Below are 19,934 nucleotides of genomic sequence, written 5' to 3'. Positions count from 1 at the left end.
AGAGTTTGAAGATTGTATTATCGGTCCTGTTATGGCTTCTGTGAAGACCTCTTGTATTGTGTTTCCGAAATATCTTCTATGTTATCATCTATAATCATTTCCTAATTTTTAATGAACGGTATATGCTGGAGGATCAGTGAAATATAAAAAATGATAGGATGAATATGTAGACAAGTTTTTAGAAGATCGACCTAACCAGTGATCATGAGAACTACACTCATTACTAATAATCCCCTCCCCCACTACTATCAGTAGATACCCATAATTGCAAATCAAGAAGTCGTTACATCGATAAATTTATCGTAAAGCTAAATAGTCATTAGTCACCATTGGGCTTGGTGATACCAACGCTTGTATCAGCTCCATTTATCGGTACAATCAAACTGGGAGCTAAATGTCGACTGTAATTGGCACTGGTCCATCTGCAGGCAATTAGGAGGCGCGCCGCTTTAAAAGATCCATATTTATTCGCTCGACTGTACCTACCAGTGTAAATGGGCCTTGCAGACGCTGATTACGCTGTAAGTTTGTTATTTAGGTTTAAATTGTGGTTTTTACGTTTTACGTTTAACGTTTTGTTTAAATTAAAATGGCGCTTGTGTTAATTATAATAAGTTACTTTAATTATTACATTTATTTATTTAACTTTTATGGGAAAAATAGATAATTATGTAGGTTATTTGATCAGCGTTCATGGGCGCGTACTTTTTTTTTTTTTTCACATGGATGAAAACTCCATGTGAAAGAAAAAAATATAACATTTGTCGCTGCAAGATAAAAGAGTCAAGGCTAGTACTAATAAGAACTGTTATTATCATTCATGTCAATAGATCATAAAATGAAAGCACAAATAAAATATATTAATATTACTTCACAATTAACGATCAATTCAAATTGCATATACCTAATGACTGCAAACCGATATAGGAATAAACATTATCGTCTGCGAGTATAGTAATAAATACAAATTAATAAAATCATATTAAGTACCTACTTACCTATACCGTATTTATCACGTGGGAAGCGAACCCGCAACCGGAAATTGCTATAACATCAAATACTTGTTATATATTACATTAACAGAATATTCGCTTAAATGCGATATATAACTAATTTACTACTAGTTCCTCTAAGCGATGTATGTTGGTCATATCAAGCCTAATGTACGAGACGTAGTTACTAGGTATATTGAATTATTAAGCCTGGAACGTTCTAAATTCAAAAGCTTCCTTGCCGCTTTCTGGATGATAATGACCCCTTGCAAGTGGCCAGTAACTCACACAAACTTGACTATACCTTTACTAACTTATAAATATCACTACCAAAATCATTGATATTTGCTATAGCGGTTTGGAATAAGGTAGAAATTTGTTTGAAGAATGTTGTGGGGACGGTTAAATATAATTTTGCCGCCTTATATTGGACGTTAGAGGCACAATGCACTAATTATATCAGTGTCTTAGAAAGCCTCTAACCATCCCCTTAACAGTTTTCCTCGGTATCGACAGGCATTAGTGCATTTTCGGGTAATGCTTCTAAGGAAGATTGCCACACAGTGACCGAAAAGTTGGGTCGGTTGCACATTCTATAGTTACCTAAAACCGATGTTCAATAGGGAGGTTTGAGTTTTCAAAGTGAATACAGCTAGGTATTTCTAGATTCAAATGTGAATCTTAAACTATTTTTTTATTATAATATTGCGGCCTTTTTTTATTTTCAAAATAGGAAAAGGCCGCAATATTCATATTAATGAATATAGAAGTACACTAGATCTAAAATAATGTACAAAAATGGTTGTATAAATTAAATAACACGATATCAACTATAATTATTATTACTTAATACTACTAATAATAATTTGATATAATTGATGATTTGTTTTTAATATAATGATAATATACTTCATGTCAGTTTTATATTACATTATAATTAGTCAATAAGATATTAATGTTTTCGTAACTGAATTATCGCATTAATCTATAGATACATATATACATGCATACTTTTAAATACATTTGAATGAACTACTGATTTTATTGAATTGCATTAAATAATTTAAAAAATATACAACCTCATTTGAAAAATTATTTCAAATATGGTTGAGATTGACTTACGGAATCTGAATGTGAAGTAAAATATAAATGCATAAACGATACATGTTTTCGTACATGGCTTGACTTTAATTATATAATATAGTTGTGGGATAAGTGACAATGTTTAAATGTTTCTATAACAATTTTTTTTTTGTAATAAACAAACTTTCCTTAATTTATATTGGTAAAAAGCTCAATATTTATCTACTTCCTCAATTAGTTTGTGCGGTTTTGACTGTACGTAGTACTAGCCTTTCAGGCTAATTTAGAATTATTGGGGAGTAAAGTGCTTTCGCTCACTATCTTGTGTGTGATCATATCGATAGACTGTGCAACTTATGGCCAACTTTTGGGTCACCACTCTACCCAGAATTTAATTTAAAATAAGTCTTAGTTTGCCATAAGAGGGTTGCAATAAACTTTAAAGAGTTTTCACTTACTATTATTATTTCCTTTCACTTTTCGTAAACATACATATTTAAACATTCGTGTCATTTTCTATACTATTGCTACATTATTTGGTTAATTGGTGCATACAATACTTTTTGTTAATTGTTTTTAGTAAAAATACTAATTAAGTGATATAAGATTAAGGATCAGTCATATCTCGTTTTTGCTCTGATCGTTCTTTTTCTTTTAAAGCTCGCAAATATGTAACAGGGTCCAAGGAGAACAAACATATAGGATGACAAACCATTTTTGTGTTTACATGTATTTTTATATTTCCAGTTCGGTGTTTGCTGTAATGTCAGAAAAATAGGTATTATTGAATACTTGGTTGTTGTGAACTAAATCAAAAGAAAAGACATGACAAAAGAAACGCATAAGAATTACATTTTTTTACAATAATCTTATAATGCTATTAATAAAACTCACGGCCTAAAAGTCGTAGTTCTAACAAAATTCATGGGATTTTCTTTTAAATATATATATAGTAACGTTTATGTTTTGATGTAATGTATTTATTATTATTAAAGAAAATCTATTAATAATCTACACTACTCTGTATGTATTACTTAATCTGTGTCAAATTTCGTACTTTTTTATAATATTCGGTGTCAAAGTTTTTTCTTCACATATTAATTTATAGATATTGGAGTCAATACTTGCCTCGAATCTACCTTCAAATCTATACGTCTGTACATATCAATAAAATTGGAGTGTATGTTTGTAATATTGAAATAACCGTTTTTTACTACATGCATATGAATATAAATACGGTACATACATCAAAATATTTTTTTTTACAATTTTTGTCTGTCTGTGTGTTCCGGCTAATCTCTGAAATGGCTGGACCAATTTTGACGGGACTTTTTTTGGAAAGAGGAACTTACTATTTTATTTTAAAAAAGTCTTTTATTTTAGAAAATTAAAATTAAATTCCACGCTGACGAAGTTGCGAGAACAGTTAGTCTTCCTATATATGTAATTATAGCCATAGGTTTTGTCCCACACATAGACAATGCCAAATTAAACTTGAACTAACTAATATCCCTTAATTGCCAAATATCGTCTCGCAAAAGGGATCCGTCTTCACTAAACCGTTAAAAGGATACGGTATTGCTAAGTGGAGGATCGGGGGTTCGATTCCCTGTTTTGTAATTCGATTCAGTACCAATTAGGAGTTTAGATGTCGGCGGTCGAACTACCACGTCTTAAAGGTAAGACGAACTTAATATTACACTTAGAATTGTCCATTTAGAACGTCCCTCATCCGATTTAAGGTGTCTGTAGTTGAGAAATGTGATTGAACTGAAGATTTTTCTTTAAGAGAAACAATAAATATGCAAATAAAGTTATTTGAGTACAATAACAAAAATTCAAATATTTAACCTAAATTAAAATACGAAATCGTATGTGAGTGGGAAGTAAGATTGATTTTATTTTTGGTAGAATGGAAATAATTATAATATAATAGCAATAAATAATAATAATCCAGGATAATTCTCACAGCGCCGTCTCTAGCTTCGTAGAACTTATGTTATGGGTACTAGACAAGTAATATAAATATTTATAAAATTTTATTAGTTCATAAATACATACAGATTAATCAAAAATAGACCCAGACCGATACAAATATTTCCATTTGACGGCCTCGGGTCCTCACACGGCACAAATATTTGTATTCGTGAGTATGATTGTTTCTACCGGTTTGGGTGTTTACTATGTATAATATGTATGTATGTATTTTCGAAAACAAAAAAAAAATATGTATTTGCATCAGTTATCTAGTACCCATAACACAAGCTTTATCTAGCTTAACTTGTATCCACATGACGCTGTGTGAATTGTCCTGAGATAATAATTGTTATTATAATATGTTTGTACCGTGCGAGATATTGAAAGCGCGACCATCGCAAGTAAGGGGGTATGCTAAACCACTAGACTACCAAGGCCACCAGTATCTAAAAAAAACAGAGTTCTGTATACGTACAATATACTACTTATACTACTTTTTATTAAGAATATAAATATTTTTACAATATATTAATAAGTAGTATCTAGTATCTACATAGATACACACATACATCAAACACAATTTCTTCTTATACATTTGAAATGCTATATTAATACTAAAGTAATACTCAAAATCGTTTATTAACATTGAACTTGTGGTTATGGTTGGCGTATTGATATACAGAAGGAGTGATATTAATAAAAGATTGAATATATAACGGTGTATATAATATCAGAATTAAAAATAACAAATAATAAATAATTTAACAACTTATTTAAATCAGTAGTTTGCAAGCGAATCAATTTGACATTTTTGACAATATACTTTTTATTAAATGTGTTTGTGTTATATGGCTAGTTTATGCAAGGAGGCTGGTAGCCTACAAACTATTCGGCTTATCATGCATATCATATTTTATCATTATGCACTTTCCATTTTGGCTAGCGACTTCCGTTGAGAACATGCAATAAACTTAACTGGTACATTTTTATGTGATTTTTTTAGTTTTAGTTATTCAGTCATTTAGGTAGGATATCATGATATATCGAGTGTTGAAGTCCTATTTACAGTAGATTATTTCTTTCAGTGACACGCTGGGCGGCAAGTGGCACTAGGCGTGGCGAACTGGATCGGCGTATCCGTATATCCGTAGATAGAGATATCCGCGCATATCCGCCTGGGGGCGGATCAGCCGGATCACCTACAGGTGGGGGATGAGCCGCGTCTAGATCCGCCCACTGCCACGTGGCTGCTACGCTGGTTTTATTTTTACTTTTTCCTCAATAAGTTAGACTTACAATAAGGAATAGTTTATATTTTGTAGTATCTGCAGTAATTTTTTTATTGCCTTTCTTATTTATTCAATATCATATTTACACTAAGCGAGCTCACATTTGCTAAATATACATGAAAAGAAATTACAGTGAACATAATATAGAAAAACAATAAAAAGTTTGCTAATTAAGTACCTATATAAATAATAATTAATATTCACTGCTATTTAGCAAGCCTTTTCAGAGGTTATGTTGGGGTGGTCATAAATCAAATTAATGCAATAGTTCAAAATAATCCTAATTTTACATCATACCAACATTTGTACGTTGAAATGTTAGGATATCTGTCACTCATAAATGCTTATAGTTTTAATATACTCATAGAATAAAATATCCTATATTAAATTAAAAAGGAAGCTTTTTACCTATGTCGTACGTAATTACATACTTCCAGGGTAATATGTGTTACATGCGTTAATCTGGAACTAACAAACCATTTTAGCCAAAGTGGCATTACTTCCCATTTTTAATAGACTATTGTGAAAAATTAGGATTATCTACCCTTGAGAAGGAACAAGGAGTTAACAATAACATATTGTTAACACCTTATTATTATCTACATTTGGCAAATAAAGTATTATTATTAAACACAAAATAAAATAATTACTGATGATTACAATCTTTCACCTATAAATAAAAATAGATATATTATTAGCAAGTAAACGCGGACTCTAATTAATTGTAAGAAGAAATTGTATAAATAATACTCGTATTTATACTTACAAATTAATAATTTTCAAACCAATCCAAGTTACTGCCAACACAAAATTAAATTCATTATATCAATCATAATATCGTTCTAATTAGCCAGACCCAGAACTCGCCAATAAATAAAACTGAATCAAAAGGGATTCTCTCGCCATAATAAACTTACAAGTGTAATATTCCTAAAATTATGGGCCCAAATAATCACACGGGCCAATTTATTGTCCCACTTTGGCGCTTAATACGCGAAACAAAAGTACACATTGCTGAAAACTTTCCTCGATGTCATTATAGTCAAATCAATCAGGGAGAATTGCGTAGTTTAAATGCTCTGGGGATGCAAGATGTTCTAAACATGACACTCTAGTATATTTATGGTAATCACCCGCTATCGGTTTTGAATTGTGGCAACGTATTTCAATAGCGTTGCCGATAAATAATATAATTATTCTCACATTATTTTCACTACTAGTGTCCCAATGCGGTTTCGTCCAGGTTCTCGTAAATGTCTGAGTTTTTACATTTCTTTATATAATATACTACTTGTAATATACATTGAAAAACAAATACTGAAAGAATTTACAAATTGGTGCAGTATTTCCGAAGTTTACTTCCTTCATAACAAAATCCTCTCTTGATCTTAACAATTTCAGTATAGATATTACATATATATATACTATAAAAATTTTAATTGGATATTTAAATTTCGTCTCTTAATTCCGTAGTATGTATGAACGTTTGTATAATTTGCACAAATATCTCTCAAAAAACTTGATCTGTGTTAATTATACTGAGGTAATACCTGCATATGTTGTATCTGTGAATAGATACAAGAGTTTTACTTTAAGAAGTTTATTACCCATTAGATCATGAGTTTCAATCTGACCAACAAGTAAAACTTTGTGTGTCAATTTATTTTTCTGTCCGATTATTAGATAATAGAAACACCGATACCGAGCCAAATTGATGATAGAAACAACCCAAGCAATTAATAATTGTGGGCTTGAACCTGATGTCTATACTAGAATCAATTTAGAAAAGTTCATATCACTCCAACATTGAGAGAGAATCGAACTCGGGACTTAATTTAGACAGATAGACGTTTCACGGTGGCACTACTAATTTAGATATTTTAAAATAAGAATGTAGCTAAATAACAATAAATATTTTGAATTCTGGGAACGCTACAGTTATGAATTCCTATTTGGTATTATCGCAATACTAAATTTGAAAATTCATATTTGGAACTGCTCAGAAATCTTTATCAGTATTTCTTAGCTTGAAATTAATAACACACACACATAGAGCCGGTTATTTGTCGGCGTACGTCCTTTAAGACCCAAATTAATAGTCTAAACTTGGATACCGCACGCGTGCCGCCTTACTCGCAACTTAGTCGCCAATTAATTTATTGCGCCAACTTTACTTTCCATTCTTTACCTTACCACTTACTTATACATCTATTTTGTACTGAGTTGCTAGGTAATAAAATACATTACCTTCATATTTTGTTTATATATTTCATATTCATTTTATTACTGACTTGCATTAATGAACAATAATGAATTATCGTTATTAAACAATACATACATATGTACTGGAAATATATTTTTAAATTAGTTAAATTTTTCAAAAAGTATATAATTATTATATATGCGCTACGAATGTCATAGCAATATAATATTATACGGATACGCTAACTGCATGCTACGCGACCATATTATTTGTAGATGAATAATCAGGATTGGTTGCAAGATAAACTACTTCACGCATCTGAAACTTGTTTAATTTATTCTTATAAATTTGTCGCCTTATTCTTATATTTATTTTAGAATGAAATGACTAACATTACATTAATTACAAAATTCGAAATTAAAATGCAATGTTTAAAATTACACTAATGCGTTATTACGCATTAGTGTAACTAAATAATTACGTAAATTAGACGTAATTGAATAACTGAACATATCCATTTAATAGGGTATTAAAAGTAAAGCGGGCAACACTCGCGGGTGCTTATATCTATAGCAACGTGCCTGATAACCGCGTGCGAACGAGATTTATTTCGCGAACTTGTTAAAACTTCATAATTTGCCCGTATTATCGATACAGTATGTGTTCCAGGCGCTTTTATCAGATGCCGCTTAGTTTCTGTGTGCAACATTGGAAACATCTTATGAATAATTACCTTGAAGACTTCCTTGAGATTACCTATTAAGTAAAAAGTATCACATATATGAAGAAATTCAAGTAAACGTAGAATAATCTCGAACTCATCAAACTCTAATATAAGAACCTGACTAAAAGCCTAAAATCGTTGCGTTTGAAGTTGATTGACAAAAAAATGTGTGTTATTTTATATATTTGGGTGATTTTCTGTCTACCATGATCAAATTCATCATTCACCTGTCTATAGCAACAATTTGAGCATCGTTGGTAATCAAATTAATCGTATAGGCAGATAGACTCGTCATGTATTATATACTGCGTGAAATTAGAACAATTTGAACCACGACTCCGGCAGTTGACAATGCCTCTGACTGGATGCAAACATCGGTTATGGACGTATATTAATACAACATGTTGATGTGTACACTGTGTATACATCAACTAAATACAGTTAAGACAATCCAAGCACACTCAAGGCAATTCTAATTAGCCCCTCCTTATTTATGATTCATAAGCCGAAGCACAATAAATTCTGTGAATCTTTCCGTACCACATGTGCCAGTAAGCCGAGGCATTAGCGAATGTTGAATGTAGGTTCACGACTAACAAGAGGCGGGATGTTAAGGAATCGCTCTGATTACTATATTATTTATTACGCTACGTGCCGTCCGTGTAAACGCTTCTTAATACTGCTATCTACACGTCTTGGAACCCTGTGTAAGTAATTAATCGATTCCGAATGATATTCGGGTGGGGGTATTAGTTTTTTTCAGGACGACTACTTTTTTATATAACAGATCTGGTAAGCTTATATGAAATTTCATTACGATCCGTTCAGACGTTTAGTCGTAAAAGAGTAACAAATAGACAATAAAATTTGTATGTTTAAAAATGGTGAAAATTAACCGAATTGGTTTATGAAAAAATAAAGTTGAAATTAATTTACAATATTGACAAAAAAGTGCTATTATCTACATGTAGTATACTGAAAGGTATTTCGTGCATAAGAACGTTTAGTTTTGACGTTCAATCTGATGAAGATTGACAAATGTCGCCCATATATGTGCTTATTGACTGCACCAGAAATTTGTTAGTATTTCTGAATATGACTATGCTATTTTCATAGCCTGAAATTTGCCTCCTTCTCTAAAACGAAACATACTTTTCAAAAGGTACGAGGCCTATATAGGTAAGACAGAGGCACCTACGCAAATGACCATGTACAAGATTTGTTTCGTTAAAATTAGTAAGTACCAATTATCATGTAGTTAATTTTAGCTGTGACTCACTTAGATTTCATATAAATCAAGGTATATCTATGTATATGGTATCTATGATTTATTGATAAGATTGATTAGATAAGCTGCAATAATAACAAACCTATATTATGGGCTAAATATGGATAACTCTAGTGTAACGTTTACCACAAAGGTAGCCCTAGTAAAGATCATATTTTCTTTTCACTCACAAAAAGAGCGCTTTTGCAACTCTTCTAATATAAATTTATCAAATGAATGTTGACAAAGCGACGGTGAATAATATCGTTCATATTTCCTCGTATCTCCACTCTGATTATTGCTGGAGGGGATAAGGCGTAGAAATTTTGCTTTATATGCCACCTTTGAGCTTACGTCGAGGACGGCGTTATGCGATCACGTAATTTTAATGAATATTTATAATGTTTGTGCATTTACTTTAACGTTGTTTATAATGCGGATGGAAACTGAAGCCTGATGAAGTATGCATATCTTGGAACTTTAATTGGATGTCATATAGATGATACGTGCTTGTTTAATAACGATACGTCGTGGTTAGTCATTATTCCAATATTATTTTTATTAACAAAACAAACAATGGAAGCAGGAATGAAACAATAAATTGCATTTCTTTTACTTAACAAAAATAACACGTAATAAAAATGACTCATATTGTTTATTTACTTCTTTTTATGTTAATAGAAATTAAGATAATGCGTAATATGCAACTACCTTTATTGCCAATGCGTAGTTTTATAAAGATTGTAATATATACGTGTTTTTATATACATATGGATAATTAAAATTGCCTAGGTATATATATGAAATTCCCATCACATCTCGTATCTAATATACAATATTGGTTAAAAAGGGCTTACCTAAAAAAAATCCACGTAGAATACTGGTGAAGCTGAATCACTTACATCAAAAAACAAAGTCGAAACCGGAAAATAAATTTTAAACGTTAATTGATCGTTGAACCGTCACGTGATCAATTTAACATGTAAAGTTATTATTATCGTCTTAAACATTATCTTCAATCTCCTTTTTGGTTTCTTTTTTAAGTTGTTGATATTTATTAATAATAAAATAAAAGTAGATATATTTTCATCTTACACAGATGTTAATATTTTTCTGTAACTTTCGTCTTTTCTTCAAGTTCCCGCACCACGTTGGCTCTCTCCTCAATCACGCACTCTCGAGCGCGGGCCGTGAATCATCCTTACCTAACTGTAATCTACGACGCCGCTGAATTATTATTTATACGGTAATTACAAAAACACTCCCACGCACGCTATCTCACCCACTCCTAATGTTATTTATGTGGGGATAAAGGAAGATGGGTAATTTTTGCATATCGCCCCTTAATATCGACCATGAAATTGAATGATAAGATTTTCAGCTGTAAAAGGTGTTCTTACAACAAAATTGTTATTAGAAATGTGTTTTTTGTTATTATTGTATGTGTTTCATATAGTATCTGCTAAGATACTTCTTGAAGGCGAATGTAATAACAAATTTAAAAATGTGTTTGTAAAAGTAAGATGTTTCAAATGTTATGTGTACAGTCTATTTTTTCTATCAATTTCTACTGCAGAAAAAAGTACAATAAATACTATCATAATAGTAAAATATAAAAATTTCACTGTCATATGAAAATGTATTTATATAAAGATATGTTATAAACAAAATTATATTTTACAACACGTATTATGATATATTCACGGTGTTATACAGTAATATAATATACAAGAGGATATACCAGTTCTTCAGATGGGAAGTTATTTTGCATATTAGAAGCGATAGCGCGTGTGGTGCAGTTTCAAAAGAAAGTTCGTGAATTATGGCTTTTACGTCGTAGCGGCTTACAAAATCTTTTGTGATCTGCTATTGTTAGGAAAAATACGGTCATGTGAATAACAAATATAAGATAATAATTGAAGATTGTATTTTTCAAAGAAAACACTAAGTGAATATTAGAAGTACCTAAATTTTCTCAATTCTAATCAAAATTTGTAAAGTGTACATACATGTAATGCGTACACTTATGTAATATTGAATATTCGTTAGAACTGCACCATTATTGAACAAAACAACTCTCTTTTGAAGACATTTGCGACCTCATAGGTAATTGTCTATATAATATATCTTTACATATAATAAAATCATAGCGAGTTGAAAACTATCTGTTTATGTAAGCATGAATGTTTTATGATTTCACGTAAAAATGGTTGGAGGAATTCCAATGAAATTATCACAAAACATATTGTGTGAATATTAATATTCTATTATATTAAATATAAATCAACATACTTTCATGTTATAGAAAGTTGAGAAAAACATTTTTCCAAAGAGATGAAATAATAAATATTATGAATAGTTTTAATATCCTACCGATTACTGTATTAATAAAACTATTATTTTATTAAGCTGGTATATCTATAAATGACTTTTCTTCTATATCTATTTGTTTTATTTAATAGTTCGGTTACTATTGCTAGGTATTTAAGACCTGTATCATTGCGACAGTCGGTCTTTATACTATAATTATATCAATTGGTTTATATATATGTTTTCTTAATTATTATTGTTTGATTGTCTGATTCTGTCCGAAGAATTGCGACACTGAAGTGGCAATGGGCAGGGCACATAGCTCGTAGGACAGATGGCCGTTGTGGCAATAAAGTCCTCGAGTGGCGACAACGGACCGGAAGACGCAGCATGAGAAGGCCTCCAGCTAGGTGGACCGACGATGGTCAAGATCGCTGGAAGACGATGGACGCAAACTGCGCAGGACCGATCGTCGTGGAGATCTTTGGGGGAGGCCTATGTCCAGCAGTGGACGTCTTCCGGGCTGAGATGATGATGATGATGATTGTCTGATTAATAGATGACGTTTCAAAATGTAGACGCATACTAAGTAGCAGTCACCGGTAGTTTTCTATAAGGCTGGTCAATTTTACCATTCCAGTTATATACGTATAATAAAAAATAAAATAATACCTATACAATTTAAGTGTATATAATATAACGATAAATTTCCAACTATAAAGAATACAAATAAAACATGTCTTGCGTGATTTTATTAAATAGAATTGTATACAATAGGTATATCGTATAGACTAAAACATCCTACGTAAATATAATAAATTTATCCAATTATATTATATCCAGTGAGTCGAGCGAAAATAAAATATGTCGACAACATTAGTTGAGTATTATATATATAATATATACATGAATGAATACTCGTATGTAGGTTGTAGAAATTGCTTATTATTCATGATTGTACAGCGTTATTTAGTTTAGGTAAGCATATGTTTATTTTCTATAGATAGATAGATATCTGAATACTGAGATGAAGTTTTCGTAACGGTAGTAAACTCAAACAGTACAAAAGCTCTTTGCAAGCAAAATAAAGTACATAAGTGGCATTAGTAAAAAAAATTAGTTCACATCTGTGATGAGGTTAGTCAAAAGCATTTCATTGACTTCTTTTTATTGAGCATGTACATAATATAATGTTTGTATATGATACTTATATGGTATATTGCAATATTAAATTGAAGGAATAGTGATGAGAATGTATTTGTGATGAGATCATTAGAAATATTAGTTCTTTAGACTGGCCTGAAGTCTTTATGTCATAATTGTTAATTTCAGCAAAATAAAACAAGTTTAAATAAATAAATATTTAATGTATTATTATTATGTTATTATTGTGGTTTCGGAACTCATAGTTGGTATATATCATTTTTATAAAGCGAACATCTTTATATCTTGTGATAAAAGAATATTAAGAAAATTAAGTACTGTAACCTCCTTAATATATGTATGTATATGGTCTAGCCATTCTGCAACACTGCCTTCGTGGGTAGCGGGTAGGATTTCTCGCACAATGCAATATTGTATTGCTTGTATCGTTAATGAGTATGATTGTTTGTATTAGTATGTGTCTTATTTATGTATTTAAAAATGTACCCATTACATATAATTTGCTTAGCTTGGGAATGTGACGCCGCGTGAGCTGTCCAATTGTAATTATAATTATTATGATATTAGAAATGGGAACAATACTTTTAAACTCTATCTACTTAATATACGCCCAATGTAAAATATATTGTAAATTATCTATACAGAACATTGAAAATTATCTATACAGAGTAACAAAAAATAACTGAAATAAGTATGATAATAGGTACATCATAAACCAACCAAGAATAATAACTGTTTGACACTAAACACCTATTACGGCAACTATATCCACTTCTTAAAGAAAATCATATTCATAGCGGCGATAAATTCCCAACCAACACTCGCACACCTCTTTAACCGGGTCTGTTTTATTTTAATATACATAAACCGGGTAATATATCTTTCCTTTTCATACTCATCGGATTCTTCAGTGGCGGGGTCTCATTCTGTTTTCGGTGGATATCTTAATAAGATTCATGAAAGGACGCCATATTTTATATCCGAGTCTGTCCTCTATCTCCTTATATTATCCGGGCCAGCACAGCCTTTGAAATATGTGCTTGCCTGAATTCCCAATCTTTCAATTACGGCCGCCAAGTTTCCGGCTATTTTGAAACTTGGTGATAAAGTTGGTATAGAGTCGAGAACTCGGTGTGTATATGCATGTGCCAATTATAAGTTTACAACAGTCGCTGAGTTTGTACCATTATTTTATAGTTATTTAAATTTGTCGTTTCGTAATTTTGAGGTTTTTATCATTGACACTTTAAGAAAATGAACATTCATGTTATACAGAATAATAGTTTCTTTTATTCTACATTTGTTTTTATAAAGTGTAGTACAGATACATGTACCTATATAGTAATAAATAAACATACTCGTAAATTACAAGAATCTACATGAAATTTAAATTTGTAATTTCATGTCATGCAATTATTTAAATCTATGTCAATGTATAGTTATATTACCAGTGGAAACATAAATATTATAAAAAAGCCGTTAAATAACATAAGCTATACCTAAAAATAAATATAATATTATAGATCATAGCTTAAAACTTTTTTCGCACGAGATGTGCGCGGCTGAACCTGATATTGAATAAAGTTGGACCAATAAATATTACTTCAGCTAACTCTGAAATAGGGCGATATCCTTTATTTAGACAACGTATTACAAAAATAATAATATATTTTATATTGACAAAAATATGGTTAACTTAATGTTAAATTACTGATTAAAAGAGTTATTAAATCAATACACATTTCTGCTTAAGTAAATTGATTAAAACTTTTCTCTTCTTAAGAACGATATACCACATATTTCTTAAGAGAAAAATATCGATTTTACATTTTTCGTATTTCGATTTTACACTTTATGTATAAATTAACATACATATTTTTCTAAAATGTAATTGAAACGTCAAAGAAACTGACGGTTTAGCTGATGGTAAGTGGTAACTGTCGCCTATATACATGAACAACACTACGGTCATGAAAAGTACATCAAAAAATTTTACCTGAATTCTCGTAGGCAACACGGCGGTATACAGCTAGCTGTAGGATACAGTATATAGATACACAAATGATTATTCCACAAATAATTTTCGCACACATTTACAAACCTCAAAACTAACGTAACTTCCAATTATGCAAATACAGCCACCCGCGGGAGCGTCCTGCTTACGGGAGATACCATTAATCATTATCTAAATTAATTTCGAACGTTTAACAAAATCTCCTCTTAGTTTCTTAAAGTCACAATAAAGAGGATCGCGGTACCTCGGGCCATAACTCATCCGAACCTAAGATTACTGATCTTTAATCCCCCCCAGCTCTCTTAAAGTTAAGATTTACGACCCAAGGAATTATATTGCGCCCCGCAACTTGCGAATATCAGTACACGAGACAATGAAAAAAGTTTGCATGTATTGGAGGGGTGCAGTTATTTTTTTTCTTCACGCTGTCATTCAATTTTAATGGCATTCAATTTTATAATGATATAATATTATTAAATCATATTGAAAACGCTTAAAATAATCTTTTAGACAGGAAAATAATAAGGTACCATTTTGCATCAAGTAAGCGTAATCTTACTTGACATGTTGTGTTATGTTCAAAGGGTTGATTATGTAGCGCAGTACAAATTGACGGTTTCAATTGCTTTTTTTCTGCAATTGTCAAATGGTCGATAAATAATCGACAATTTGTTAATTTCAACATATCTCAATTAAGAATAAAGTAGGTTTTTAAAGAAGAATATGTTAAGATTTCGTGAGAGTCCGCAATGCGCTTGTGACACCCCTGGTATTTCAGTTGTGAATATAGACCACATTACATAGTTAACCTCTGATCCAATTAAGAATTTCAATAAATACTCTCCAAACGACTTTATAATGATGATTTGATTACAGAATAGGTCATTTAATAAGTTAATTCATTATTCAACGGACTTCGATACAATACGGTTTAAATTCAAGAGTAGGTACATTTTTGTATATACACAATATATATATATACACAATATATATATATACTAGTACTAGAGACAAGTTTATATAAATTATTCTAATCATCTGCCATAATTGTAATAAGTTATCGCGTTTCATAATCGGATTGTAAAATGGAGGCCTAGAAATTTGCCAAGGCGCGGCTATATCGCCACCAATCATCCGCCTAAATACAAATGGGGTTATTCATAAATCTCGGGAGCATTATTCGCGGCGAGGTGAAACAACAAACATTACTAACATAAATCTGCAACGTATCTTGGTTGCGAGTTACTCGCCTGACACACAGCTCATAATAACTGCGAACGCTTTTTGATATAATAATAAATGTAAATATCTAAATTGTGACTAGAGAAGACTAGTCGGTGACTTTATAGCATACAAATACTGTAATTGAATGATATAACGTAATATGTAATAATATACGAATAAGATATAAAACCAGTTTAATCAATCGACAAACTACGGAAAGCCACAACAGATATTTTCGCGGAGCAATCAGACAAAAAAAAAATGAGGAAGTTTTTAAATAAAGAAAATTTTAAAAAATGGATATGGACCTTCGTAACTTTAAAAAATATAAAGAAAGTATTTCATCACACTCTTTAGATTTTTTATAAGATATAAGATATAAACCGAATTCTGCATAGTCAAAATAAATATGCAGGTATAACTTTACATAAAAAAGGTATCATGAAATTAACAATCAAAACATCAAATTGCAATTAATGAAGATATTGCATTCTTAAAAAATAAATGTATTACACTTTTCTATATATACGTAATATTTGTAGCGACTCAATATATTTAGTTTAAAAAATATGCAACATGTCTTGGAATAGTAAAATATTCCATGTGTAGGACAACAAATGTGTTCTACATTTAGTTTATATGAGAGGTATTTCTTTTTATGTTAGAAAACGGATCGTTTTCGGCAAGAATTTTAAGAAAACGATCCATTTTCAACAATATTGTGAATAGGCATTCAAGTCTATTTTTGTGAACTAACTTTCATAACAAAAAAGTACCTTAAATACAGGTTACTGTTGATGTGGAGTAAATACTTATAGTATTATTCATATACCTATATATATTTATGTATAATATTTTTCTGCGGAATTACGGAGTTGTTGTGCTCAATTTAATTCAGTGTGTCAGCCATGTTATCTGGCACCGTCGCGCCATAAGACAATAGTAACGCAATAATAAAAATGTTGAATAGCCCCCGTAATGATATTGTTACTGTCGGTAATGCATTGTGTTGCTGATAACGGATAAACTGTACCCCGAAGACGTTCCTGTGCACGTGAATAATGACAGCGATTTCTTTATCTCTGCAGGTTTAAAAGGTTCTACGCACGACACGATTTTGCGGCCAATCGGTAGGGTCGATATGTAGGATCAACTGCATCTATTAAGGTATACAAACGTGTACTGAATAATGCAACTATTCAGCTCACGTATCATTTGTCAAGATTTGACAGATCAATCCCGTCCATCGGATATCAAACGTATTGTGGTGGCTTCAGGGTTAAAGGGTTGAGTTCCTATTTTGGATTTTAATTTATTAATAATAATTATTCATTTCTATACGACAAATGTTTTTGTAATAATAATGGAATTCATATTCTCTTTAGTTTTATGTGAGTGAAAGAGTTTTAAATTGTTATAATAACTTGATATCCATTAATGAAATATATTCTATTTCAAATAGAACATATTTCTTAATAAAAAGGCAATAATTATAAATTCCTACGTCGCAAGTGTGTTTGCGTCGTCGTAGTCGTACTATGTCAGTGCAAAGAAAAAAGTAATTATATGATCATAATTCAAGTTGGAGTACAGTCTCATTAATGTTATTTAATATTAATAAAATTTATTTTGGTGTAACAAATGAAATAAAATGAAATGAATGACCGCCCTTACCGATCTTGGTGATAGTCTTAATTTGAATAAATTTTAGACTCCTACGATGCAATTCAGATTATGCTTGTATGTAGTGACACTACTATGAGTTCTAATTCTCTATTTAATAAGTATATACATGGTAGTCTATTAAAAAAGCAGCCCCCGCACACAATAAACATACGTTTTCATTAAAAAACAGATAACTCATCTTTTCGCAATATCTACGTTCACGCGTCAAACATTAGAAGCTATAATAAGTATATGAAACTTCGAAATAAGTTGGCGAATTTACGACACGCCATCAAGATTTCTTTCAAATTTCCCAGTGCAAACACGAACATTTCCACCGTTTATTATCCACGCCGCCGACCTCGTATCAGAGTATATTGTTAAGAAAAACATGATGACTTAGGAACTGAAAGTCCCATTAAGTAGGCGTCTCTATTCATGTGGTAACACGGTACGGAAGGGGAGGTGGAGTGGGGGGGGGGGGGGAGCTGATACAAAATAAAGAAGTTGAGTTGTTTAAAAATGGAACAAGCGGGTATTCCGCGAGAGATAAGGCTGTGTTTCCGTCGTCTCCCTCGGTGGCGCGGCGTCACACGAATTATTTCAACGTTTCGACGCCAAAACCCGATGTCGTGTCGCTGTCGCATTCAACACTCTATCTTTAAAAATGTCCAGTGATGTCCCGAGTACTGATAGCTGATACATGTCGATATTTTGTGGACATGTAATATGGAAAACCAGAGCTGGAAACTGTTTTTTTTTTCACATTGACTCTATTTTGCAATGTGTATAAATTATTATTTGTCTTTTTGATGTCATTATTATTGAGTCAATTCCAGTTATTGTATTTCATCTTTTATACCTTTACATAGACACCATAAATTGATGCAAAAATCAAAATATAAATTCATTTTGTTTATAATATAAATATTTAGTGACATTCTAAAGAAAACCGCCTCCACCCATCTGCGCATCGTTTTTGTGTAATGTAAGTGGAACCATCGAGCTAATTAATAATTAAGTTTCCTCTATTTATAATTGAATTGTAATAATGGTTCATTCTATACCTGCCTTTTTAAGTTTAATGTAATAAATAAGATTAATATGAATTATTCGCTACTTTTACGCTTAACAATTTTATTTGAAACAGCAATAAGTGCGATAACGTACTTGGTCACATATGCAAATACTAATTAACCTTATATTTTTATTTTCCAGTATATATAAATATTAATTAATATTATAATAGTTGTACCTGTTATTTTTAATTTTAATATTTAATTATTTGGTATCGATACAATCGAGCTCCACCCAACACTAGTGCCAGATCTGAAGAGCGACCGTGTCAGATGCCCGCCGCTGTTTCTTAATTTCCTCCCGACGAGATAAGATTGGCTTTTAGCTTTTTATTGAATTCTCCATGTTATACGTACTTTACAATTGATTCTGTGGGGATACAACAGAGATGTGTATCTGCTGTTAAATGTTAATTAAAGTTAGATTTGTAATACTGTAACAAGTTGTGACCTACTATAATTACAATATTTCGTGGATAATTTTACAATCATTTATAACTATATAATAAACATTATGTACTATGTATTTACTGGTTAATAATTCTCAACTTTATCCGTACTTCAAATGTGTAATAAAAAAAATAGTTATTAAATGTCTCTGTCATTTAATTTAAATTATTTTATTTATTGAGTATTTAGTTTTGTAGTGTTTGTGTAACGAGTGATTAGTTTTGTAATCTTAATTATTTGTTAGAAAATGTTATCGAAATATGCAATTTATTTGTTAATCGCGATACAAGCAACCGTATACATATTTCTATACGTAAAATATTTATTACTACATGGTTAAAAAATTGTTTTATTATTATATAATTAAAAATAGTAGTAGCACTAATAAAATAATATATAATTGTTATATATTAAATTGAAACGATAAGATTATTTTCTTGAATATGTATTTTACTACCATATTGATTCTCTAAATTAAATTTTAAGTTAAGGTTTT

The sequence above is a fragment of the Achroia grisella genome, unplaced genomic scaffold (assembly GCF_030625045.1).
Source record: "Achroia grisella isolate CSIRO2021 unplaced genomic scaffold, CSIRO_AGI_Agris_v1 utg308, whole genome shotgun sequence".
Classification (NCBI taxonomy): Eukaryota; Metazoa; Arthropoda; class Insecta; order Lepidoptera; family Pyralidae; genus Achroia; species Achroia grisella.
Note: the sequence above shows the minus strand (reverse complement) of the source record.